We start from the raw sequence: 26,317 nt of genomic DNA on the forward strand, positions 1-26,317 counted from the left end.
ACATTTCAGTGAAGTGTAAGGCTTTCCAAAGCTGCCGAACTTGTTTCTTTCTCTATTTCAATGGTATTCTGCCTTGTATAACACACATTTACCACTCTAGTCTCCTTTAAGTAATGAATATAGGATTCATACAGTGTTTGATGTTATCTTAACTCGAATTAAGGATTTCCCGGATTTAGCTACCTTTTCTACACTAAGAACTGACTTGGAGAATCTCTTTCATCTGTTCTAAACAAGTTCTCATCTGTTTACAGTCATTTTCACTGAATTATTCATGTTTTCATGTAGTTTTCTATATTCTGCCTTCTGGCCCAAGTATAAGCTTTGCCTACTTTATCAAACACCTTCCTACACTCTGTTATGAACTGAGGCAGCTAGGGAACAATGTCTCTCAACTGTGTTATAGAGTGTAGTACTACATTTCAGTGAAATGTAAGCCTTTCCAAAGCTGCCGAACGTGTTTCTTTCTCTATTTCAATGGTATTCTGCCTTGTATAACACACATTTACCACTCTAGTTTCCTTTAAGTAAAGAATATAGGATTCATACAGTGTTTCATGTGACCTTAATTCGAATTAAGGATTTCCCGGATCTTAGCTACCTTTTCTACACAAAGAACTTCCTTGGAGATTCTCTTTCAGCTGTTCTAAACAAGTTCTCATGTGTTTACAGTCATTTTCAATTAATTATTCATGTTTTCATGTAGTTTCCTATATTCTGCCTTCTGGCCCATGTATAAGCTTTTCCCACTTTATCAAACAACTTCCTACACACTGTTATGAATTGAGGGAGCTAGGAACATTGTCTCTCAACTGTGTTATAGAGTGTAGTACTACATTTCAGTGAAGTTTAAGGCTTTCCAAAGCTGCCAAACGTGTTTCTTTCTCTATTTCAATGGTATTCTGCCTTATATAACACACATTTACCACTCTAGTCTCCTTTAAGTAAACAATATTTGATTCATACAGTGTTTGATGTTATCTTAACTCGAATTAAGGATTTCCCGGATTTAGCTACCTTTTCTACACTAAGAACTGACTTGGAGAATCTCTTTCATCTGTTCTAAACAAGTTCTCATCTGTGTACAGTCATTTTCACTGAATTATTCATGTTTTCTTGTAGTTTCCTATATTCTGCGTTCTGGCCCAAGTATAAGCTTTGCCCACTTTATCAAACAATTTCCTACACACTGTTATGAACTGAGGCAGCTCGGGAACATTGTCTCTCAACTGTGTTATAGAGTGTAGTACTACATTTCAGTGAAGTGTAAGGCTTTCCAAAGCTGCCGAACCTGTTTGTTTCTCTATTTCAATGGTATTCTGCCTTGTATAACACACATTTACCACTCTAGTCTCCTTTAAGTAAAGAATATAGGATTCATAGTGTGTTTCATGTGATCTTAACTGGAATTAAGGATTTCCCTTATCTTAGCTACCTTTTCTACACTAAGAACTGACTTGGAGATTCTCTTTCAGCTGTTCTAAACAAGTTCTCATCTGTTTACAATTATTTTCAATGAATTATTCATGTTTTAATGTAGTTTCCTATATTCTGCCTTCTGGCCCAAGTATAAGCTTTGCCCACCTTATCAAACAACTTCCTACACACTGTTATGAACTGAGGGAGCTAGGGAACATTGTCTTTGAACTGTGTTATAGAGTGTAGTACTACATTTCAGTGAAGTGTAAGGCTTTCCAAAGCTGCCGAACGTGTTTCTCTCTCTATTTCAATGGTATTCTGCCTTGTATAACACACATTTACCACTCTAGTTTCCTTTAAGTAAAGAATATAGGATTCATACAGTGTTTGATGTTATCTTAACTCGAATTAAGGATTTTCCTTATCTTAGCTACCTTTTCTACACTAAGAACTGACTTGGAGATTCTCTTTCAGCTGTTCTAAACAAGTTCTCATCTGTTTACAGTCATTTTCACTGAATTATTCATGTTTTCATGTAGTTTTCTATATTCTGCCTTCTGGCCCAAGTATAAGCTTTGCCTACTTTATCAAACACCTTCCTACACTCTGTTATGAACTGAGGCAGCTAGGGAACAATGTCTCTCAACTGTGTTATAGAGTGTAGTACTACATTTCAGTGAAGTGTAAGGCTTTCCAAAGCTGCCGAACGTGTTTGTTTCTCTATTTCAATGGTATTCTGCCTTGTATAACACACATTTACCACTCTAGTTTCCTTTATGTAAAGAATATAGGATTCATACAGTGTTTCATGTGATCTTAATTCGAATTAAGGATTTCCCGGATCTTAGCTACCTTTTCTACACAAAGAACTGCCTTGGAGATTCTCTTTCAGCTGTTCTAAACAAGTTCTCATCTGTTTACAGTCATTTTCACTGAATTATTCATGTTTTCATGTAGTTTCCTATATTCTGCCTTCTGGCCAAAGTATAAGCTTTGGCCACTTTATCAAACAACTTCCTACACACTGTTATGAACTGAGGGAGCTAGGAACATTGTCTCTCAACTGTGTTATAGAGTGTAGAACTACATTTCAGTGAAGTGTAAGGCTTTCCAAAGCTGCCAAACGTGTTTCTTTCTCTATTTCAATGGTATTCTGCCTTATATAACACACATTTACCACTCTAGTCTCCTTTAAGTAAACAATATTTGATTCATACAGTGTTTGATGTTATCTTAACTCGAATTAAGGATTTCCCGGATTTAGCTACCTTTTCTACACTAAGAACTGACTTGGAGAATCTCTTTCATCTGTTCTAAACAAGTTCTCATCTGTTTACAGTCATTTTCACTGAATTATTCATGTTTCCTTGTAGTTTCCTATATTCTGCCTTCTGGCCCAAGTATAAGCTTTGCCCACTTTATCAAACAACTTCCTACACACTGTTATGAACTGAGGCAGCTCGGGAACATTGTCTCTCAACTGTGTTATAGAGTGTAGTACTACATTTCAGTGAAGTGTAAGGCTTTCCAAAGCTGCCGAACGTGTTTGTTTCTCTATTTCAATGGTATTCTGCCTTGTATAACACACATTTACCACTCTAGTCTCCCTTTAAGTAAAGAATATAGGATTCATAGAGTGTTTCATGTGATCTTAACTGGAATTAAGGATTTTCCTTATCTGAGCTACCTTTTCTACACTAAGAACTGACTTGGAGATTCTCTTTCAGCTGTTCTAAACAAGTTCTCATCTGTTTAGAGTCATTTTCACTGAATTATTCATGTTTTCATGTAGTTTCCTATATTCTGCCTTCTGGCCCAAGCATAAGCTTTGGCCACTTTATCAAACAACTTCCTACACACTGTTATGAACTGAGGGAGCTAGGGAACATTGTCTCTCAACTGTGTTATAGAGTGTAGTACTACATTTCAGTGAAGTGTAAGGCTTTCCAAAGCTGCCGAACTTGTTTCTTTCTCTATTTCAATGGTATTCTTCCTTGTATAACACACATTTACCACTCTAGTTTCCTTTAAGTAAAGAATATAGGATTCATACAGTGTTTGATGTTATCTTAACTCGAATTAAGGATTTTCCTTATCTTAGCTACCTTTTCTACACTAAGAACTGACTTGGAGAATCTCTTTCATCTGTTCTAAACAAGTTCTCATCTGTTTACAGTCATTTTCACTGAATTATTCATGTTTTCTTGTAGTTTCCTATATTCTGCCTTCTGGCCCAAGTATAAGCTTTGCCCACTTTATCAAACAACTTCCTACACACTGTTATGAACTGAGGCAGCTCGGGAACATTGTCTCTCAACTGTGTTATAGAGTGTAGTACATTTCAGTGTAGAGTAAGGCTTTCCAAAGCTGCCAAACGTGTTTCTTTCTCTATTTCAATGGTATTCTGCCTTGTATAACACACATTTACCACTCTAGTCTCCTTTAAGTAATGAATATAGGATTCATACAGTGTTTGAGGTTATCTTAACTCGAATTAAGGATTTTCCTTATCTTAGCTACCTTTTCTACACTAACAACTGACTTGGAGATTCTCTTTAAGCTGTTATGAACAAGTTCTCATCTGTTTACAGTCATTTTCACTGAATTATTCATGTTTTCATGTAGTTTCCTATATTCTGCCTTCGGGCCCAAGTATAAGCTTTGCCCACTTTAAGTTCTCATCTGTTTACAGTCATTTTCACTGAATTATTCATGTTTTCATGTAGTTTCCTATACTCTGCCTTCTGGCCCAAGTTTAAGCTTTGCCCACTTTATCAAACAACTTCCTTCACACTGTTATGAACTGAGGCAGCTCGGGAACATTGTCTCTCAACTGTGTTATAGAGTGTAGTACTACATTTCAGTGAAGTGTAAGGCTTTCCAAAGCTGCCGAACGTGTTTGTTTCTCTATTTCAATGGTATTCTGCCTTGTATAACACACATTTACCACTCTAGTCTCCTTTAAGTAATGAATATAGGATTCATACAGTGTTTGATGTTATCTTAACTCAAATTAAGGATTTTCCTTATCTTAGCTACCTTTTCTACACTAAGAACTGACTTGGAGATTCTCTTTAAGCTGTTATAAACAAGTTCTCATCTGTTTACAGTCATTTTCAATGAATTATTCATGTTTTCATGTAGTTTCCTATATTCTGCCTTCTGGCCCAAGTATAAGCTTTGCCCACTTTATCAAACAACTTCCTACACACTGTTATTAACAGAGGGAGCTAGGGAACATTGTCTTTCAACTGTGTTATAGAGTGTAGTACTACATTTCAGTGTAGTGTTAGGCTTTCCAAAGCTGCCGAAGGTGTTTCTTTCTCTATTTCAATGGTATTCTGCCTTGTATAACACACATTTACCACTCTAGTCTCCTTTAAGTAATGAATATAGGATTCATACAGTGTTTGATGTTATCTTAACTCGAATTAAGGATTTTCCTTATCTTAGCTACCTTTTCTACACTAAGAACTGACTTGGAGATTCTCTTTAAGCTGTTATAAACAAGTTCTCATCTGTTTACAGTCATTTTCACTGAATTATTCATGTTTTCATGTTGTTTCCTATATTCTGCCTTCGGGCCCAAGTATAAGCTTTGCCCACTTTAAGTTCTCATCTGTTTACAGTCATTTTCACTGAATTATTCATGTTTTCATGTAGTTTCCTATATTCTGCCTTCTGGCCCAAGTATAAGCTTTGCCCACTTTATCAAACAACTTCCTACACACTGTTATGAACTGAGGCAGCTCGGGAACATTGTCTCTCAACTGTGTTATAGAGTGTAGTACTACATTTCAGTGTAGTGTAAGGCTTTCCAAAGCTGCTGAACGTGTTTCTTTCTCTATTTCAATGTTATTCTGCCTTGTATAACACAAATTTACCACTCTAGTCTCCTTTAAGTAATGAATCTAGGATTCATACAGTGTTTGATGTTATCTTAACTCGAATTAAGGATTTTCCTTATCTTAGCTACCTTTTCTACACTAAGAACTGACTTGGAGATTCTCTTTAAGCTGCTATAAACAAGTTCTCATCTGTTTACAGTCATTTTCACTGAATTATTCATGTTTTCATGTAGTTTCCTATATTCTGCCTTCTGGCCCAAGTATAAGCTTTGCCCACTTTATCAAACAACTTCCTACACACTGTTATGAACTGAGGCAGCTCGGGAACATTGTCTCTCAACTGTGTTATAGGGTGTAGTACTACATTTCAGTGAAGTGTAAGGCTTTCCAAAGCTGCCGAACGTGTTTGTTTCTCTATTTCAATGGTATTCTGCCTTGTATAACACACATTTACCACTCCAGTCTCCTTTAAGTAAAGAATATAGGATTCATACAGTGTTTCATGTGATCTTAACTGGCATTAAGGATTTCCCTTATCTTAGCTACCTTTTCTACACTACGAACTGACTTGGAGATTCTATTTCAGCTGTTCTAAACAAGTTCTCATCTGTTTACAGTCATTTTCACTGAATTATTCATGTTTTCATGTAGTTTCCTATATTCTGCCTTCTGGCCCAAGTATAAGCTTTGCCCACTTTATCAAACAACTTCCTACACACTGTTATGAACTGCGGGAGCTAGGGAACATTGTCTCTCAACTGTGTTATAGAGTGTAGTACTACATTTCAGTGAAGTGTAAGGCTTTCCAAAGCTGCCGAATGTGTTTCTTTCTCTATTTCAATGGTATTCTGCCTTATATAATACACATTTATCACTCTAGTCTCCTTTAAGTAAGCAATATAGGATTCATACAGTGTTTCATGTGATCTTAACTCGAATTAAGGATTTCCCGGATTTAGCTACCTTTTCTACACTAAGAACTGACTTGGAGAATCTCTTTCATCTGTTCTAAACAAGTTCTCATCTGTTTACAGTCATTTTCACTGAATTATTCATGTTTTCATGTAGTTTCCTATATTCTGCCTTCTGGCCCAAGTATAAGCTTTGCCCACTTTAACAAACAACTTCCTACACACTGTTATGAACTGAGGCAGCTCTGGAACATTGTCTCTCAACTGTGTTATAGAGTGTAGTACTACATTTCAGTGAAGTGTAAGGCTTTCCAAAGCTGCCGAACGTGTTTGGTTCTCTATTTCAATGGTATTCTGCCTTGTATAACACACATTTACCACTCTAGTCTCCTTTAAGTAAAGAATATAGGATTCATACAGTGTTTCATGTGATCTTAACTGGAATTAAGGATTTCCCTTATCTTAGCTACCTTTTCTACACTAAGAACTGACTTGGAGATTCTCTTTCAGCTGTTCTAAACAAGTTCTCATCTGTTTACAGTCATTTTCAATGAATTATTCATGTTTTCATGTAGTTTCCTATATTCTGCCTTCTGGCCCAAGTATAAGCTTTGCCCACTTTATCAAACAACTTCCTACACACTGTTATGAACTGAGGGAGCTAGGGAACATTGTCTCTCAACTGTGTTATAGAGTGTAGTACTACATTTCAGTGAAGTGTAAGGCTTTACAAAGCTGCCGAAAGAGTTTCTTTCAATATTTCAATGGTATTCTGCCTTGTATAACACACATTTACCACTCCAGTCTCCTTTAAGTAAAGAATATAGGATTCATACAGTGTTTCATGTGATCTTAACTGGTATTACGGATTTCCCTTATCTTATCTACCTTTTCTACACTATGAACTGACTTGGAGATTCTCTTTCAGCTGTTCTAAACAAGTTCTCATCTGTTTACAGTCATTTTCACTGAATTATTCATGTTTTCATGTAGTTTCCTATATTCTGCCTTCTGGCCCAAGTATAAGCTTTGCCCACTTTATCAAACAACTTCCTACACACTGTTATTAACTGAGGGAGCTAGGGAACATTGTCTCTCAACTGTGTTATAGAGTGTAGTACTACATTTCAGTGTAGTGTAAGGCTTTCCAAAGCTGCCGAACGTGTTTCTTTCTCTATTTCAATGGTATTCTGCCTTGTATAACACACATTTACCACTCTAGTCTCCTTTAAGTAATGAATATAGGATTCATACAGTGTTTGATGTTATCTTAACTCGAATTAAGGATTTTCCTTATCTTAGCTACCTTTTCTACACTAAGAACTGACTTGGAGATTCTCTTTAAGCTGTTATAAACAAGTTCTCATCTGTTTACAGTCATTTTCACTGAATTATTCATGTTTTCATGTAGTTTCCTATATTCTGCCTTCGGGCCCAAGTATAAGCTTTGCCCACTTTAAGTTCTCATCTGTTTACAGTCATTTTCACTGAATTATTCATGTTTTCATGTAGTTTCCTATATTCTGCCTTCTGGCCCAAGTATAAGCTTTGCGCACTTTATCAAACAACTTCCTACACACTGTTATGAACTGCGGGAGCTAGGGAACATTGTCTCTCAACTGTGTTATAGAGTGTAGTACTACATTTCAGTGAAGTGTAAGGCTTTCCAAAGCTGCCGAACGTGTTTCTTTCTCTATTTCAATGGTATTCTGCCTTGTATAACACACATTTACCACTCTAGTCTCCTTTAAGTAAAGAATATAGGATTCATACAGTGTTTCATGTGATCTTAACTGGAATTAAGGATTTCCCTTATCTTAGCTACCTTTTCTACACTAAGAACTGACTTGGAGAATCTCTTTCAGCTGTTCTAAACAAGTTCTCATCTGTTTACAGTCATTTTCAATGAATTATTCATGTTTTCATGTAGTTTCCTATATTCTGCCTTCTGGCCCAAGTATAAGCTTTGCCCACTTTATCAAACAACTTCCTACACACTGTTATTAACTGAGGGAGCTAGGGAACATTGTCTCTCAACTGTGTTATAGAGTGTAGTACTACATTTCAGTGTAGTGTAAGGCTTTCCAAAGCTGCCGAACGTGTTTCTTTCTCTATTTCAATGGTATTCTGCCTTGCATAACACACATTTACCACTCTAGTCTCTTTTAAGTAATGAATATAGGATTCATACAGTGTTTGAAGTTATCTTAACTCGAATTAAGGATTTTCCTTATCTTAGCTACCTTTTCTACACTAAGAACTGACTTGGAGATTCTCTTTCAGCTGTTCTAAACAAGTTCTCATCTGTTTACAGGCATTTCAAATGAATTATTCAAGTTTTCATGTAGTTTCCTATATTCTGCCTTCTGGCCCAAGTCTAAGCTTTGCCCACTTTATCAAACAACTTCCTTCACACTGTTATGAACTGAGGGAGCTAGGGAACATTGTCTCTCAACTGTGTTATAGAGTGTAGTACTACATTTCAGTGAAGTGTAAGGCTTTCCAAAGCTGCCGAACGAGTTTCTTTCAATATTTCAATGGTATTCTGCCTTTTATAACACACATTTACCACTCCAGTCTCCTTTAAGTAAAGAATATAGGATTCATACAGTGTTTCATGAGATCTTAACTGGTATTACGGATTTCCCTTATCTTATCTACCTTTTCTACACTACGAACTGACTTGGAGATTCTCTTTCAGCTGTTCTAAAGAAGTTCTCATCTGTTTACAGTCATTTTCACTGAATTATTCATGTTTTCATGTAGTTTCCTATATTCTGCCTTCTGACCCAAGTATAAGCTTTGCCCACTTTATCAAACAACTTCCTACACACTGTTATGAACTGCGGGAGCTAGGGAACATTGTCTCTCAACTGTGTTATAGAGTGTAGTACTACATTTCAGTGAAGTGTAAGGCTTTCCATAGCTGCCGAACGTGTTTGGTTCTCTATTTCAATGGTATTCTGCCTTGTATAACACACATTTACCACTCTAGTGTCCTTTAAGCAAAGAATATAGGATTCATACAGTGTTTCATGTGATCTTAACTGGAATTAAGGATTTCCCTTATCTTAGCTACCTTTTCTACACTAAGAACTGACTTGGAGATTCTCTTTCAGCTGTTCTAAACAAGTTCTCATCTGTTTACAGTCATTTTCAATGAATTATTCATGTTTTCATGTAGTTTCCTATATTCTGCCTTCTGGCCAAGTATAAGATTTGCCCACTTTATCAAACACCTTCCTACACTCTGTTATGAACTGAGGCAGCTAGGGAACATTGTCTCTCAACTGTGTTATAGAGTGTAGTACTACATTTCAGTGAAGTGTAAGCCTTTCCAAAGCTGCCGAAAGTGTTTCTTTCTCTATTTCAATGGTATTCTGCCTTGTATAACACACATTTACCACTCTAGTTTCCTTTAAGTAAAGAATATAGGATTCATACAGTGTTTCATGTGATCTTAACTCGAATTAAGGATTTCCCTTATCTTAGCTACCTTTTCTACACTAAGAACTGACTTGGAGATTCTCCTTAAGCTGTTATAAACAAGATCTCATCTGTTTACAGTCATTTTCACTGAATTATTCATGTTTTCATGTAGTTTCCTATATTCTGCCTTCGGGCCCAAGTATAAGCTTTGCCCACATTAAGTTCTCATCTGTTTACAGTCATTTTCACTGAATTATTCATGTTTTCATGTAGTTTCCTATATTCTGCCTTCTGGCCCAAGTATAAGCTTTGCGCACTTTATCAAACAACTTCCTACACACTGTTATGAACTGCGGGAGCTAGGGAACATTGTCTCTCAACTGTGTTATAGAGTGTAGTACTACATTTCAGTGAAGTGTAAGGCTTTCCAAAGCTGCCGAACGTGTTTCTTTCTCTATTTCAATGGTATTCTGCATTGTATAACACACATTTACCACTCTAGTCTCCTTTAAGTAAAGAATATAGGATTCATACAGTGTTTCATGTGATCTTAACTGTAATTAAGGATTTCCCTTATCTTAGCTACCTTTTCTACACTAAGAACTGACTTGGAGAATCTCTTTCAGCTGTTCTAAACAAGTTCTCATCTGTTTACAGTCATTTTCAATGAATTATTCATGTTTTCATGTAGTTTCCTATATTCTGCCTTCTGGCCCAAGTATAAGCTTTGCCCACTTTATCAAACAACTTCCTACACACTGTTATTAACTGAGGGAGCTAGGGAACATTGTCTCTCAACTGTGTTATAGAGTGTAGTACTACATTTCAGTGTAGTGTAAGGCTTTCCAAAGCTACCGAACGTGTTTCTTTCTCTATTTCAATGGTATTCTGCCTTGCATAACACACATTTACCACTCTAGTCTCTTTTAAGTAATGAATATAGGATTCATACAGTGTTTGAAGTTATCTTAACTCGAATTAAGGATTTTCCTTATCTTAGCTACCTTTTCTACACTAAGAACTGACTTGGAGATTCTCTTTCAGCTGTTCTAAACAAGTTCTCATCTGTTTACAGTCATTTTCAATGAATTATTCATGTTTTCATGTAGTTTCCTATATTCTGCCTTCTGGCCAAGTATAAGATTTGCCCACTTTATCAAACACCTTCCTACACTCTGTTATGAACTGAGGCAGCTAGGGAACATTGTCTCTCAACTGTGTTATAGAGTGTAGTACTACATTTCAGTGAAGTGTAAGCCTTTCCAAAGCTGCCGAAAGTGTTTCTTTCTCTATTTCAATGGTATTCTGCCTTGTATAACACACATTTACCACTCTAGTTTCCTTTAAGTAAATAATATAGGATTCATACAGTGTTTCATGTGATCTTAACTCGAATTAAGGATTTTCCTTATCTTAGCTACCTTTTCTACACTAAGAACTGACTTGGAGATTCTCTTTAAGCTATTATAAACAAGTTCTCATCTGTTTACAGTCATTTTCACTGAATTATTCATGTTTTCATGTAGTTTCCTATATTCTGCCTTTGGGCCCAAGTATAAGCTTTGCCCACTTTAAGTTCTCATCTGTTTACAGTCATTTTCACTGAATTATTCATGTTTTCATGTAGTTTCCTATATTCTGCCTTCTGACCCAAGTATAAGCTTTGCCCACTTTATCAAACAACTTCCTACACACTGTTATGAACTGCGGGAGCTAGGGAACATTGTCTCTCAACTGTGTTATAGAGTGTAGTACTACATTTCAGTGAAGTGTAAGGCTTTCCATAGCTGCCGAACGTGTTTGGTTCTCTATTTCAATGGTATTCTGCCTTGTATAACACACATTTACCACTCTAGTGTCCTTTAAGCAAAGAATATAGGATTCATACCGTGTTTCATGTGATCTTAACTGGAATTAAGGATTTCCCTTATCTTAGCTACCTTTTCTACACTAAGAACTGACTTGGAGATTCTCTTACAGCTGTTCTAAACAAGTTTTCATCTGTTTACAGTCATTTTCACTGAATTATTCATGTTTTCATGTAGTTTCCTATATTCTGCCTTCTGGCCCAAGTATAAGCTTTGCCCACTTTATCAAACAACTTCCTACACACTGTTATTAACTGAGGGAGCTAGGGAACATTGTCTCTCAACTGTGTTATAGAGTGTAGTACTACATTTCAGTGAAGTGTAAGGCTTTCCAAAGCTGCCGAATGTGTTTCATTCTCTATTTCAATGGTATTCTGCCTTATATAATACACATTTATCACTCTAGTCTCCTTTGAGTAAGCAATATAGGATTCATACAGTGTTTCATGTGATCTTAACTCGAATTAAGGATTTCCCTTATCTTAGCTACGTTTTCTACACTAAGAACTGACTTGGAGATTCTCTTTCAGCTGTTCTAAACAAGTTCTCATCTGTTTACAGTCATTTTCAATGAATTATTCATGTTTTCATGTAGTTTCCTATATTCTGCCTTCTGGCCAAGTATAAGATTTGCCCACTTTATCAAACACCTTCCTACACTCTGTTATGAACTGAGGCAGCTAGGGAACATTGTCTCTCAACTGTGTTATAGAGTGTAGTACTACATTTCAGTGAAGTGTAAGCCTTTCCAAAGCTGCCGAAAGTGTTTCTTTCTCTATTTCAATGGTATTCTGCCTTGTATAACACACATTTACCACTCTAGTTTCCTTTAAGTAAAGAATATAGGATTCATACAGTGTTTCATGTGATCTTAACTCGAATTAAGGATTTCCCTTATCTTAGCTACCTTTTCTACACTAAGAACTGACTTGGAGATTCTCCTTAAGCTGTTATAAACAAGATCTCATCTGTTTACAGTCATTTTCACTGAATTATTCATGTTTTCATGTAGTTTCCTATATTCTGCCTTCGGGCCCAAGTATAAGCTTTGCCCACATTAAGTTCTCATCTGTTTACAGTCATTTTCACTGAATTATTCATGTTTTCATGTAGTTTCCTATATTCTGCCTTCTGGCCCAAGTATAAGCTTTGCGCACTTTATCAAACAACTTCCTACACACTGTTATGAACTGCGGGAGCTAGGGAACATTGTCTCTCAACTGTGTTATAGAGTGTAGTACTACATTTCAGTGAAGTGTAAGGCTTTCCAAAGCTGCCGAACGTGTTTCTTTCTCTATTTCAATGGTATTCTGCATTGTATAACACACATTTACCACTCTAGTCTCCTTTAAGTAAAGAATATAGGATTCATACAGTGTTTCATGTGATCTTAACTGTAATTAAGGATTTCCCTTATCTTAGCTACCTTTTCTACACTAAGAACTGACTTGGAGAATCTCTTTCAGCTGTTCTAAACAAGTTCTCATCTGTTTACAGTCATTTTCAATGAATTATTCATGTTTTCATGTAGTTTCCTATATTCTGCCTTCTGGCCCAAGTATAAGCTTTGCCCATTTTATCAAACAACTTCCTACACACTGTTATTAACTGAGGGAGCTAGGGAACATTGTCTCTCAACTGTGTTATAGAGTGTAGTACTACATTTCAGTGTAGTGTAAGGCTTTCCAAAGCTACCGAACGTGTTTCTTTCTCTATTTCAATGGTATTCTGCCTTGCATAACACACATTTACCACTCTAGTCTCTTTTAAGTAATGAATATAGGATTCATACAGTGTTTGAAGTTATCTTAACTCGAATTAAGGATTTTCCTTATCTTAGCTACCTTTTCTACACTAAGAACTGACTTGGAGATTCTCTTTCAGCTGTTCTAAACAAGTTCTCATCTGTTTACAGTCATTTTCAATGAATTATTCATGTTTTCATGTAGTTTCCTATATTCTGCCTTCTGGCCAAGTATAAGATTTGCCCACTTTATCAAACACCTTCCTACACTCTGTTATGAACTGAGGCAGCTAGGGAACATTGTCTCTCAACTGTGTTATAGAGTGTAGTACTACATTTCAGTGAAGTGTAAGCCTTTCCAAAGCTGCCGAAAGTGTTTCTTTCTCTATTTCAATGGTATTCTGCCTTGTATAACACACATTTACCACTCTAGTTTCCTTTAAGTAAATAATATAGGATTCATACAGTGTTTCATGTGATCTTAACTCGAATTAAGGATTTTCCTTATCTTAGCTACCTTTTCTACACTAAGAACTGACTTGGAGATTCTCTTTAAGCTATTATAAACAAGTTCTCATCTGTTTACAGTCATTTTCACTGAATTATTCATGTTTTCATGTAGTTTCCTATATTCTGCCTTTGGGCCCAAGTATAAGCTTTGCCCACTTTAAGTTCTCATCTGTTTACAGTCATTTTCACTGAATTATTCATGTTTTCATGTAGTTTCCTATATTCTGCCTTCTGGCCCAAGTATAAGCTTTGCGCACTTTATCAAACAACTTCCTACACACTGTTATGAACTGAGGCAGCTCGGGAACATTGTCTCTCAACTGTGTTATAGAGTGTAGTACTACATTTCAGTGAAGTGTAAGGCTTTCCAAAGCTGCCGAACGTGTTTGTTTCTCTATTTCAATGGTATTCTGCCTTGTATAACACACATTTACCACTCTAGTTTCCTTTAAGTAAAGAATATAGGATTCATACAGTGTTTCATGTGATCTTAACTCGAATTAAGGATTTCCCGGATTTTAGCTACCTTTTCTACACTAAGAACTGACTTGGAGATTCTCTTTCAGCTGTTCTAAACAAGTTCTCATCTGTTTACAGGCATTTCCACTGAATTATTCAAGTTTTCATGTAGTTTCCTATATTCTGCCTTCTGGCCCAAGCCAAAGTTTGTCCACTTTATCAAACAACTTCCTACACACTGTTATTAACTGAGGGAGCTAGGGAACATTGTCTCTCAACTGTGTTATAGAGTGTAGTACTACATTTCAGTGAAGTGTAAGGCTTTCCAAAGCTGCCGAACGAGTTTCTTTCAATATTTCAATGGTATTCTGCCTTGTATAACACACATTTACCACTCCAGTCTCCTTTAAGTAAAGAATATAGGATTCATACAGTGTTTCATGGGATCTTAACTGGTATTAAGGATTTCCCTTATCTTAGCTACCTTTTCTTCACTAAGAACTGACTTGGAGATTCTCTTTCAGCTGTTCTAAACAAGTTCTCATCTGTTTACAGTCATTTTCACTGAATTATTCATGTTTTCATGTAGTTTCCTATATTCTGCCTTCTGGCCCAAGTATAAGCTTTGCCCACTTTATCAAACAACTTCCTACACACTGTTATGAACTGAGGCAGCTCGGGAACATTGTCTCTCAACTGTGTTATAGACTGTAGTACTACATTTCAGTGTAGTGTAAGGCTTTCCAAAGCTGCCGAACGTGTTTTTTTTCTCTATTTCAATGGTATTCTGCCTTGTATAACACACATTTACCACTCTAGTCTCCTTTAAGTAATGAATGTAGGATTCATACAGTGTTTGATGTTATCTTAACTCGAATTAAGGATTTTCCTTATCTTAGCTACCTTTTCTACTCTAAGAACTGACTTGGAGATTCTCTTTAAGCTGTTATAAACAAATTCTCATCTGTTTACAGTCATTTTCACTGAATTATTCATGTTTTCATGTAGTTTCCTATATTCTGCCTTCTGGCCCAAGTATAAGCTTTGCCCACTTTATCAAACAACTTCCTACACACTGTTATGAACTGAGTCAGCTCGGGAACATTGTCTCTCAACTGTGTTATAGAGTGTAGTACTACATTTCAGTGAAGTGTAAGGCTTTCCAAAGCTGCCGAACGTGTTTGTTTCTCTATTTCAATGGTATTCTGCCTTGTATAACACACATTTACTACTCTAGTCTCCTTTAAGTAAAGAATATAGGATTCATACAGTGTTTCATGTGATCTTAACTGGAATTAAGGATTTCCCTTATCTTAGCTACCTTTTCTACACTAAGAACTGACTTGGAGATTCTCTTTCAGCTGTTCTAAACAAGTTCTCATCTGTTTACAGTCATTTTCACTGAATTATTCAAGTTTTCATGTAGTTTCCTATATTCTGCCTTCTGGCCCAAGTATAAGCTTTGGCCACTTTATCAAACAACTTCCTACACACTGTTATTAACTGAGGGAGCTAGGGAACATTGTCTCTCAACTGTGTTATAGAGTGTAGTACTACATTTCAGTGTAGTGTAAGGCTTTCCAAAGCTGCCGAACGTGTTTCTTTCTCTATTTAAATGGTATTCTGCCTTGTATAACACACATTTACCACTCTAGTCTCCTTTAAGTAATGAATATAGGATTCATACAGTGTTTGATGTTATCTTAACTCGAATTAAGGATTCTCCTTATCTTAGCTACCTTTTCTACACTAAGAACTGACTTGGAGATTCTCTTTAAGCTGTTATAAACAAGTTCTCATCTGTTTACAGTCATTTTCACTGAATTATTCATGTTTTCATGTAGTTTCCTATATTCTGCCTTCGGGCCCAAGTATAAGCTTTGCCCACTTTATCAAACAACTTCCTACACACTGTTATGAACTGAGGCAGCTCGGGAACATTGTCTCTCAACTGTGTTATAGAGTGTAGTACTACATTTCAGTGAAGTGTAAGGCTTTCCAAAGCTGCCGAACGTGTTTGTTTCTCTATTTCAATGGTATTCTGCCTTGTATAACACACATTTACCACTCTAGAATCCTTTAAGTAAAGAATATAGGATTCATACAGTGTTTCATGGGATCTTAACTGGTATTAAGGATTTTCCTTATCTTAGCTACCTTTTCTACACTAAGAACTGACTTGGAGATTCTCTTTCAGCTGTTCTAAACAAGTTCTCATCTGTTTACAGTCATTTTCACTGAATTATTCATGTTTTCATGTAGTTTCCTATATTCTGCCTTCTGGCCCAAGTATAAGCTTTGCCCACTTTATCAAACAACTTCCTACACTCTGTTATGAACTGAGGCAGCTAGGGAACATTGTCTCTCAACTGTGTTATAGAGTGTAGTACTACATTTCAGTGAAGTGTAAGCCTTTCCAAAGCTGCCCAAAGTGTTTCTTTCTCTATTTCAATGGTATTCTGCCTTGTATAACACACATTTACCACTCTAGTTTCCTTTAAGTAAATAATATAGGATTCATACAGTGTTTCATGTGATCTTAACTCGAATTAAGGATTTTCCTTATCTTAGCTACCTTTTCTACACTAAGAACTGACTTGGAGATTCTCTTTAAGCTATTATAAACAAGTTCTCATCTGTTTACAGTCATTTTCACTGAATTATTCATGTTTTCATGTAGTTTCCTATATTCTGCCTTTGGGCCCAAGTATAAGCTTTGCCCACTTTAAGTTCTCATCTGTTTACAGTCATTTTCACTGAATTATTCATGTTTTCATGTAGTTTCCTATATTCTGCCTTCTGGCCCAAGTATAAGCTTTGCGCACTTTATCAAACAACTTCCTACACACTGTTATGAACTGAGGCAGCTCGGGAACATTGTCTCTCAACTGTGTTATAGAGTGTAGTACTACATTTCAGTGAAGTGTAAGGCTTTCCAAAGCTGCCGAACGTGTTTGTTTCTCTATTTCAATGGTATTCTGCCTTGTATAACACACATTTACCACTCTAGTTTCCTTTAAGTAAAGAATATAGGATTCATACAGTGTTTCATGTGATCTTAACTCGAATTAAGGATTTCCCGGATTTTAGCTACCTTTTCTACACTAAGAACTGACTTGGAGATTCTCTTTCAGCTGTTCTAAACAAGTTCTCATCTGTTTACAGGCATTTCCACTGAATTATTCAAGTTTTCATGTAGTTTCCTATATTCTGCCTTCTGGCCCAAGCCAAAGTTTGTCCACTTTATCAAACAACTTCCTACACACTGTTATTAACTGAGGGAGCTAGGGAACATTGTCTCTCAACTGTGTTATAGAGTGTAGTACTACATTTCAGTGAAGTGTAAGGCTTTCCAAAGCTGCCGAACGAGTTTCTTTCAATATTTCAATGGTATTCTGCCTTGTATAACACACATTTACCACTCCAGTCTCCTTTAAGTAAAGAATATAGGATTCATACAGTGTTTCATGGGATCTTAACTGGTATTAAGGATTTCCCTTATCTTAGCTACCTTTTCTTCACTAAGAACTGACTTGGAGATTCTCTTTCAGCTGTTCTAAACAAGTTCTCATCTGTTTACAGTCATTTTCACTGAATTATTCATGTTTTCATGTAGTTTCCTATATTCTGCCTTCTGGCCCAAGTATAAGCTTTGCCCACTTTATCAAACAACTTCCTACACACTGTTATGAACTGAGGCAGCTCGGGAACATTGTCTCTCAACTGTGTTATAGACTGTAGTACTACATTTCAGTGTAGTGTAAGGCTTTCCAAAGCTGCCGAACGTGTTTTTTTTCTCTATTTCAATGGTATTCTGCCTTGTATAACACACATTTACCACTCTAGTCTCCTTTAAGTAATGAATGTAGGATTCATACAGTGTTTGATGTTATCTTAACTCGAATTAAGGATTTTCCTTATCTTAGCTACCTTTTCTACTCTAAGAACTGACTTGGAGATTCTCTTTAAGCTGTTATAAACAAATTCTCATCTGTTTACAGTCATTTTCACTGAATTATTCATGTTTTCATGTAGTTTCCTATATTCTGCCTTCTGGCCCAAGTATAAGCTTTGCCCACTTTATCAAACAACTTCCTACACACTGTTATGAACTGAGTCAGCTCGGGAACATTGTCTCTCAACTGTGTTATAGAGTGTAGTACTACATTTCAGTGAAGTGTAAGGCTTTCCAAAGCTGCCGAACGTGTTTGTTTCTCTATTTCAATGGTATTCTGCCTTGTATAACACACATTTACTACTCTAGTCTCCTTTAAGTAAAGAATATAGGATTCATACAGTGTTTCATGTGATCTTAACTGGAATTAAGGATTTCCCTTATCTTAGCTACCTTTTCTACACTAAGAACTGACTTGGAGATTCTCTTTCAGCTGTTCTAAACAAGTTCTCATCTGTTTACAGTCATTTTCACTGAATTATTCAAGTTTTCATGTAGTTTCCTATATTCTGCCTTCTGGCCCAAGTATAAGCTTTGGCCACTTTATCAAACAACTTCCTACACACTGTTATTAACTGAGGGAGCTAGGGAACATTGTCTCTCAACTGTGTTATAGAGTGTAGTACTACATTTCAGTGTAGTGTAAGGCTTTCCAAAGCTGCCGAACGTGTTTCTTTCTCTATTTAAATGGTATTCTGCCTTGTATAACACACATTTACCACTCTAGTCTCCTTTAAGTAATGAATATAGGATTCATACAGTGTTTGATGTTATCTTAACTCGAATTAAGGATTCTCCTTATCTTAGCTACCTTTTCTACACTAAGAACTGACTTGGAGATTCTCTTTAAGCTGTTATAAACAAGTTCTCATCTGTTTACAGTCATTTTCACTGAATTATTCATGTTTTCATGTAGTTTCCTATATTCTGCCTTCGGGCCCAAGTATAAGCTTTGCCCACTTTATCAAACAACTTCCTACACACTGTTATGAACTGAGGCAGCTCGGGAACATTGTCTCTCAACTGTGTTATAGAGTGTAGTACTACATTTCAGTGAAGTGTAAGGCTTTCCAAAGCTGCCGAACGTGTTTGTTTCTCTATTTCAATGGTATTCTGCCTTGTATAACACACATTTACCACTCTAGAATCCTTTAAGTAAAGAATATAGGATTCATACAGTGTTTCATGGGATCTTAACTGGTATTAAGGATTTTCCTTATCTTAGCTACCTTTTCTACACTAAGAACTGACTTGGAGATTCTCTTTCAGCTGTTCTAAACAAGTTCTCATCTGTTTACAGTCATTTTCACTGAATTATTCATGTTTTCATGTAGTTTCCTATATTCTGCCTTCTGGCCCAAGTATAAGCTTTGCCCACTTTATCAAACAACTTCCTACACACTGTTATGAACTGAGGCAGCTCGGGAACATTGTCTCTCAACTGTGTTATAGAGTGTAGTACTACATTTCAGTGAAGTGTAAGGCTTTCCAAAGCTGCCGAACGTGTTTGTTTCTCTATTTCAATGGTATTCTGCCTTGTATAACACACATTTACCACTCTAGTCTCCTTTAAGTAAAGAATATAGGATTCATACAGTGTTTCATGTGATCTTAACTGGAATTGAGGATTTCCCTTATCTTAGCTACCTTTTCTACACTAAGAACTGACTTGGAGATTCTCTTTCAGCTGTTCTAAACAAGTTCTCATCTGTTTACAGTCATTTTCACTGAATTATTCAAGTTTTCATGTAGTTTCCTATATTCTGCCTTCTGGCCCAAGTATAAGCTTTGGCCACTTTATCAAACAACTTCCTACACACTGTTATGAACTGAGGCAGCTCGGGAACATTGTCTCTCAACTGTGTTATAGAGTGTAGTACTACATTTCAGTGTAGTGTAAGGCTTTCCAAAGCTGCCGAACCTGTTTTTTTCTCTATTTCAATGGTATTCTGCCTTGTATAACACACATTTACCACTCTAGTCTCCTTTAAGTAATGAATATAGGATTCATACAGTGTTTGATGTTATCTTAACTCGAATTAAGGATTTTCCTTATCTTAGCTACCTTTTCTACACTAAGAACTGACTTGGAGATTCTCTTTAAGCTGTTATAAACAAGTTCTCATCTGTTTACAGTCATTTTCACTGAATTATTCATGTTTTCATGTAGTTTCCTATATTATGCTTTCTGGCCCAAGTATAAGCTTTGCCCACTTTATCAAACAACTTCCTACACACTGTTATGAACTGAGGCAGCTCGGGAACATTGTCTCTCAACTGTGTTATAGAGTGTAGTACTACATTTCAGTGAAGAGTAAGGCTTTCCAAAGCTGCCGAATGTGTTTCTTACTCTATTTCAATGGTATTCTGCCTTATATAATACACATTTACCACTCTAGTCTCCTTTAAGTAAAGAATATAGGATTCATACAGTGTTTTATGGGATCTTAACTGGTATTAAGGATTTCCCTTATCTTAGCTACCTTTTCTACACTAAGAACTGACTTGGAGAATCTCTTTCAGCTGTTCTAAACAAGTTCTCATCATTTTCCAGTCATTTTCTCTGAATTATCCATGTTTTCATGTAGTTTCCTATATTCTGCCTTCTGGTCCTAGTATAAGCTTTGCCCACTTTATCAAACAACTTCCTACACACTGTTATCAACTGAGGCAGCTCGGGAACATTGTCTCTCAACTGTGTTATAGAGTGTAGTACTACATTTCAGTGAAGTGTATGGCTTTCCAAAGCAGCCGAAAGTGTTTCTTTCTCTATTTCAATGGTATTCTGCCTTGTATAACACACATTTACCACTCTAGTCTCCTTTAAGTAAAGAATATAGGATTCATAGAGTGTTTCAAGTCATCTTAACTTGAATTAAGGATTTCCCGGATCTTAGCTACCTTTTCTACATTAAGAACTGATTTGGAGAATCTCTTTCAGCTGTTTTAAACAAGTTCACATCTGTTTCCTGTCATTTTCACTGAATTATTCATGTTTTCATGTAGTTTCCTATATTCTGCCTTCGGGCCCAAGTAAAAGCTTTGCCCACTTTAAGTTCTCATCTGTTTACATTCATTTTCACTGAATTTTTCATGTTTTCATGTAGTTTCCTATATTCTGCCTTCTGGCCCAAGTATAAGCTTTGCGCACTTTATCAAACAACTTCCTACACACTGTTATGAACTGCGGGAGCTAGGGAACATTGTCTCTCAACTGTGTTATAGAGTGTAGTACTACATTTCAGTGAAGTGTAAGGCTTTCCAAAGCTGCCGAACGTGTTTGGTTCTCTATTTCAATGGTATTCTGCCTTGTATAACACACATTTACCACTCTAGTCTCCTTTAAGTAAAGAATATAGGATTCATACAGTGTTTGATGTTATCTTAACTCGAATTAAGGATTTCCCTTATCTTAGCTACCTTTTCTACACTAAGAACTGACTTGGAGATTCTCTTTCAGCTGTTCTAAACAAGTTCTCATCTGTTTACAGTCATTTTCAATGAATTATTCATGTTTTCATGTAGTTTCCTATATTCTGCCTTCTGGCCCAAGTATAAGCTTTGCCCACTTTATCAAACAACTTCCTACACACTGTTATTAACTGAGGGAGCTAGGGAACATTGTCTCTCAACTGTGTTATAGAGTGTAGTACTACATTTCAGTGTAGTGTAAGGCTTTCCAAAGCTGCCAAACGTGTTTCTTTCTCTATTTCAATGGTATTCTGCCTTGTATAACACACATTTACCACTCTAGTCTCCTTTAAGTAATGAATATAGGATTCATACAGTCTTTGAAGTTATCTTAACTCGAATTAAGGATTTTCCTTATCTTAGCTACCTTTTGTACACTAAGAACTGACTTGGAGATTCTCTTTCAGCTGTTCTAAACAAGTTCTCATCTGATTACAGCCATTTCCACTGAATTATTCAAGTTTTTATGTAGTTTCCTATATTCTGCCTTCTGGCCCAAGTCTAAGCTTTGCCCACTTTATCAAACAACTTCCTACACACTGTTATGAACTGAGGGAGCTAGGGAACATTGTCTCTCAACTGTGTTATAGAGTGTAGTACTACATTTCAGTGAAGTGTAAGGCTTTCCAAAGCTGCCGAACGAGTTTCTTTCAATATTTCAATGGTATTCTGCCTTGTATAACACACATTTACCACTCCAGTCTCCTTTAAGTAAGGAATATAGGATTCATACAGTGTTTCATGTGATCTTAACTGGTATTACGGATTTCCCTTATCTTATCTACCTTTTCTACACTAAGAACTGACTTGGAGATTCTCTTTCAGCTGTTCTAAACAAGTTCTCATCTGTTTACAGTCATTTTCACTGAATTATTCATGTTTTCATGTAGTTTCCTATATTCTGCCTTCTGGCCCAAGTATAAGCTTTGCCCACTTTATCAAACAACTTCCTACACACTGTTATGAACTGTGGGAGCTAGGGAACATTGTCTCTCAACTGTGTTATAGAGTGTAGTACTACATTTCAGTGAAGTGTAAGGCTTTCCATAGCTGCCGAACGTGTTTGGTTCTCTATTTCAATGGTATTCTGCCTTGTATAACACACATTTACCACTCTAGTCTCCTTTAAGCAAAGAATATAGGATTCATACCGTGTTTCATGTGATCTTAACTGGAATTAAGGATTTCCCTTATCTTAGCTACCTTTTCTACACTAAGAACTGACTTGGAGATTCTCTTTCAGCTGTTCTTAACAAGTTCTCATCTGTTTACAGTCATTTTCACTGAATTATTCATGTTTTCATGTAGTTTCCTATATTCTGCCTTCTGGCCCAAGTATAAGCTTTGCCCACTTTATCAAACAACTTCCTACACACTGTTATGAACTGAGGCAGCTCGGGAACATTGTCTCTCAACTGTGTTTTACAGTGTAGTACTACATTTCAGTGAAGTGTAAGGCTTTCCAAAGCTGCCGAACGTGTTTGTTTCTCTATTTCAATGGTATTCTGCCTTGTATAACACACATTTACCACTCTAGTTTTCTTTAAGTAAAGAATATAGGATTCATACAGTGTTTCATGTGATCTTAACTCGAATTATGGATTTCCCGGATTTTAGCTACCTTTTCTACACTAAGAACTGACTTGGAGATTCTCTTTCAGCTGTTCTAAACAAGTTCTCATCTGTTTACAGGCATTTCCACTGAATTATTCAAGTTTTCATGTAGTTTCCTATATTCTGCCTTCTGGCCCAAGTATAAGCTTTGCGCACTTTATCAAACAACTTCCTACACACTGTTATGAACTGCGGGAGCTAGGGAACATTGTCTCTCAACTGTGTTATAGAGTGTAGTACTACATTTCAGTGAAGTGTAAGGCTTTCCAAAGCTGCCGAACGTGTTTGGTTCTCTATTTCAATGGTATTCTGCCTTGTATAACACACATTTACCACTCTAGTCTCCTTTAAGTAAAGAATATAGGATTCATAGGGTGTTTCAAGTCATCTTAACTTGAATTAAGGATTTCCCGGATCTTAGCTACCTTTTCTACATTAAGAACTGATTTGGAGAATCTCTTTCAGCTGTTTTAAACAAGTTCACATCTGTTTCCTGTCATTTTCACTGAATTATTCATGTTTTCATGTAGTTTCCTATATTCTGCCTTCGGGCCCAAGTATAAGCTTTGCCCACTTTAAGTTCTCATCTGTTTACATTCATTTTCACTGAATTTTTCATGTTTTCATGTAGTTTCCTATATTCTGCCTTCTGGCCCAAGTATAAGCTTTGCCCACTTTATCAAACAACTTCCTACACACTGTTATGAACTGAGGGAGCTAGGGAACATTGTCTCTCAACTGTGTTATAGAGTGTAGTACTACATTTCAGTGAAGTGTAAGGCTTTCCAAAGCTGCCGAACGAGTTTCTTTCAATATTTCAATGGTATTCTGCCTTGTATAACACACATTTACCACTCCAGTCTCCTTTAAGTAAGGAATATAGGATTCATACAGTGTTTCATGTGATCTTAACTGGTATTACGGATTTCCCTTATCTTATCTACCTTTTCTACACTAAGAACTGACTTGGAGATTCTCTTTCAGCTGTTCTAAACAAGTTCTCATCTGTTTACAGTCATTTTCACTGAATTATTCATGTTTTCATGTAGTTTCCTATATTCTGCCTTCTGGCCCAAGTATAAGCTTTGCCCACTTTATCAAACAACTTCCTACACACTGTTATGAACTGTGGGAGCTAGGGAACATTGTCTCTCAACTGTGTTATAGAGTGTAGTACTACATTTCAGTGAAGTGTAAGGCTTTCCATAGCTGCCGAACGTGTTTGGTTCTCTATTTCAATGGTATTCTGCCTTGTATAACACACATTTACCACTCTAGTCTCCTTTAAGCAAAGAATATAGGATTCATACCGTGTTTCATGTGATCTTAACTGGAATTAAGGATTTCCCTTATCTTAGCTACCTTTTCTACACTAAGAACTGACTTGGAGATTCTCTTTCAGCTGTTCTTAACAAGTTCTCATCTGTTTACAGTCATTTTCACTGAATTATTCATGTTTTCATGTAGTTTCCTATATTCTGCCTTCTGGCCCAAGTATAAGCTTTGCCCACTTTATCAAACAACTTCCTACACACTGTTATGAACTGAGGCAGCTCGGGAACATTGTCTCTCAACTGTGTTTTACAGTGTAGTACTACATTTCAGTGAAGTGTAAGGCTTTCCAAAGCTGCCGAACGTGTTTGTTTCTCTATTTCAATGGTATTCTGCCTTGTATAACACACATTTACCACTCTAGTTTTCTTTAAGTAAAGAATATAGGATTCATACAGTGTTTCATGTGATCTTAACTCGAATTATGGATTTCCCGGATTTTAGCTACCTTTTCTACACTAAGAACTGACTTGGAGATTCTCTTTCAGCTGTTCTAAACAAGTTCTCATCTGTTTACAGGCATTTCCACTGAATTATTCAAGTTTTCATGTAGTTTCCTATATTCTGCCTTCTGGCCCAAGTATAAGCTTTGCGCACTTTATCAAACAACTTCCTACACACTGTTATGAACTGCGGGAGCTAGGGAACATTGTCTCTCAACTGTGTTATAGAGTGTAGTACTACATTTCAGTGAAGTGTAAGGCTTTCCAAAGCTGCCGAACGTGTTTGGTTCTCTATTTCAATGGTATTCTGCCTTGTATAACACACATTTACCACTCTAGTCTCCTTTAAGTAAAGAATATAGGATTCATAGGGTGTTTCAAGTCATCTTAACTTGAATTAAGGATTTCCCGGATCTTAGCTACCTTTTCTACATTAAGAACTGATTTGGAGAATCTCTTTCAGCTGTTTTAAACAAGTTCACATCTGTTTCCTGTCATTTTCACTGAATTATTCATGTTTTCATGTAGTTTCCTATATTCTGCCTTCGGGCCCAAGTATAAGCTTTGCCCACTTTAAGTTCTCATCTGTTTACATTCATTTTCACTGAATTTTTCATGTTTTCATGTAGTTTCCTATATTCTGCCTTCTGGCCCAAGTATAAGCTTTGCCCACTTTATCAAACAACTTCCTACACACTGTTATGAACTGCGGGAGCTAGGGAACATTGTCTCTCAACTGTGTTATAGAGTGTAGTACTACATTTCAGTGAAGTGTAAGGCTTTCCAAAGATGCCGAACGTGTTTGGTTCTCTATTTCAATGGTATTCTGCCTTGTATAACACACATTTACCACTCTAGTCTCCTTTAAGTAAAGAATATAGGATTCATACAGTGTTTCATGTGATCTTAACTGGAATTAAGGATTTCCCTTATCTTAGCTACCTTTTCTACACTAAGAACTGACTTGGAGATTCTCTTTCAGCTGTTCTAAACAAGTTCTCATCTGTTTACAGTCATTTTCAATGAATTATTCATGTTTTCATGTAGTTTCCAATATTCTGCCTTCTGGCCCAAGTATAAGCTTTGCCCACTTTATCAAACAACTTCCTACACACTGTTATTAACTGAGGGAGCTAGGGAACATTGTCTCTCAACTGTGTTATAGAGTGTAGTACTACATTTCAGTGAAGTGTAAGGCTTTCCAAAGCTGCCGAACGTGTTTGTTTCTCTATTTCAATGGTATTCTGCCTTGTATAACACACATTTACCACTCTAGTTTTCTTTAAGTAAAGAATATAGGATTCATACAGTGTT

The sequence above is a fragment of the Pipistrellus hanaki genome (assembly GCF_964339955.1).
Source record: "Pipistrellus hanaki genome assembly, contig: scaffold_23, whole genome shotgun sequence".
Lineage (NCBI taxonomy): Eukaryota > Metazoa > Chordata > Mammalia > Chiroptera > Vespertilionidae > Pipistrellus > Pipistrellus hanaki.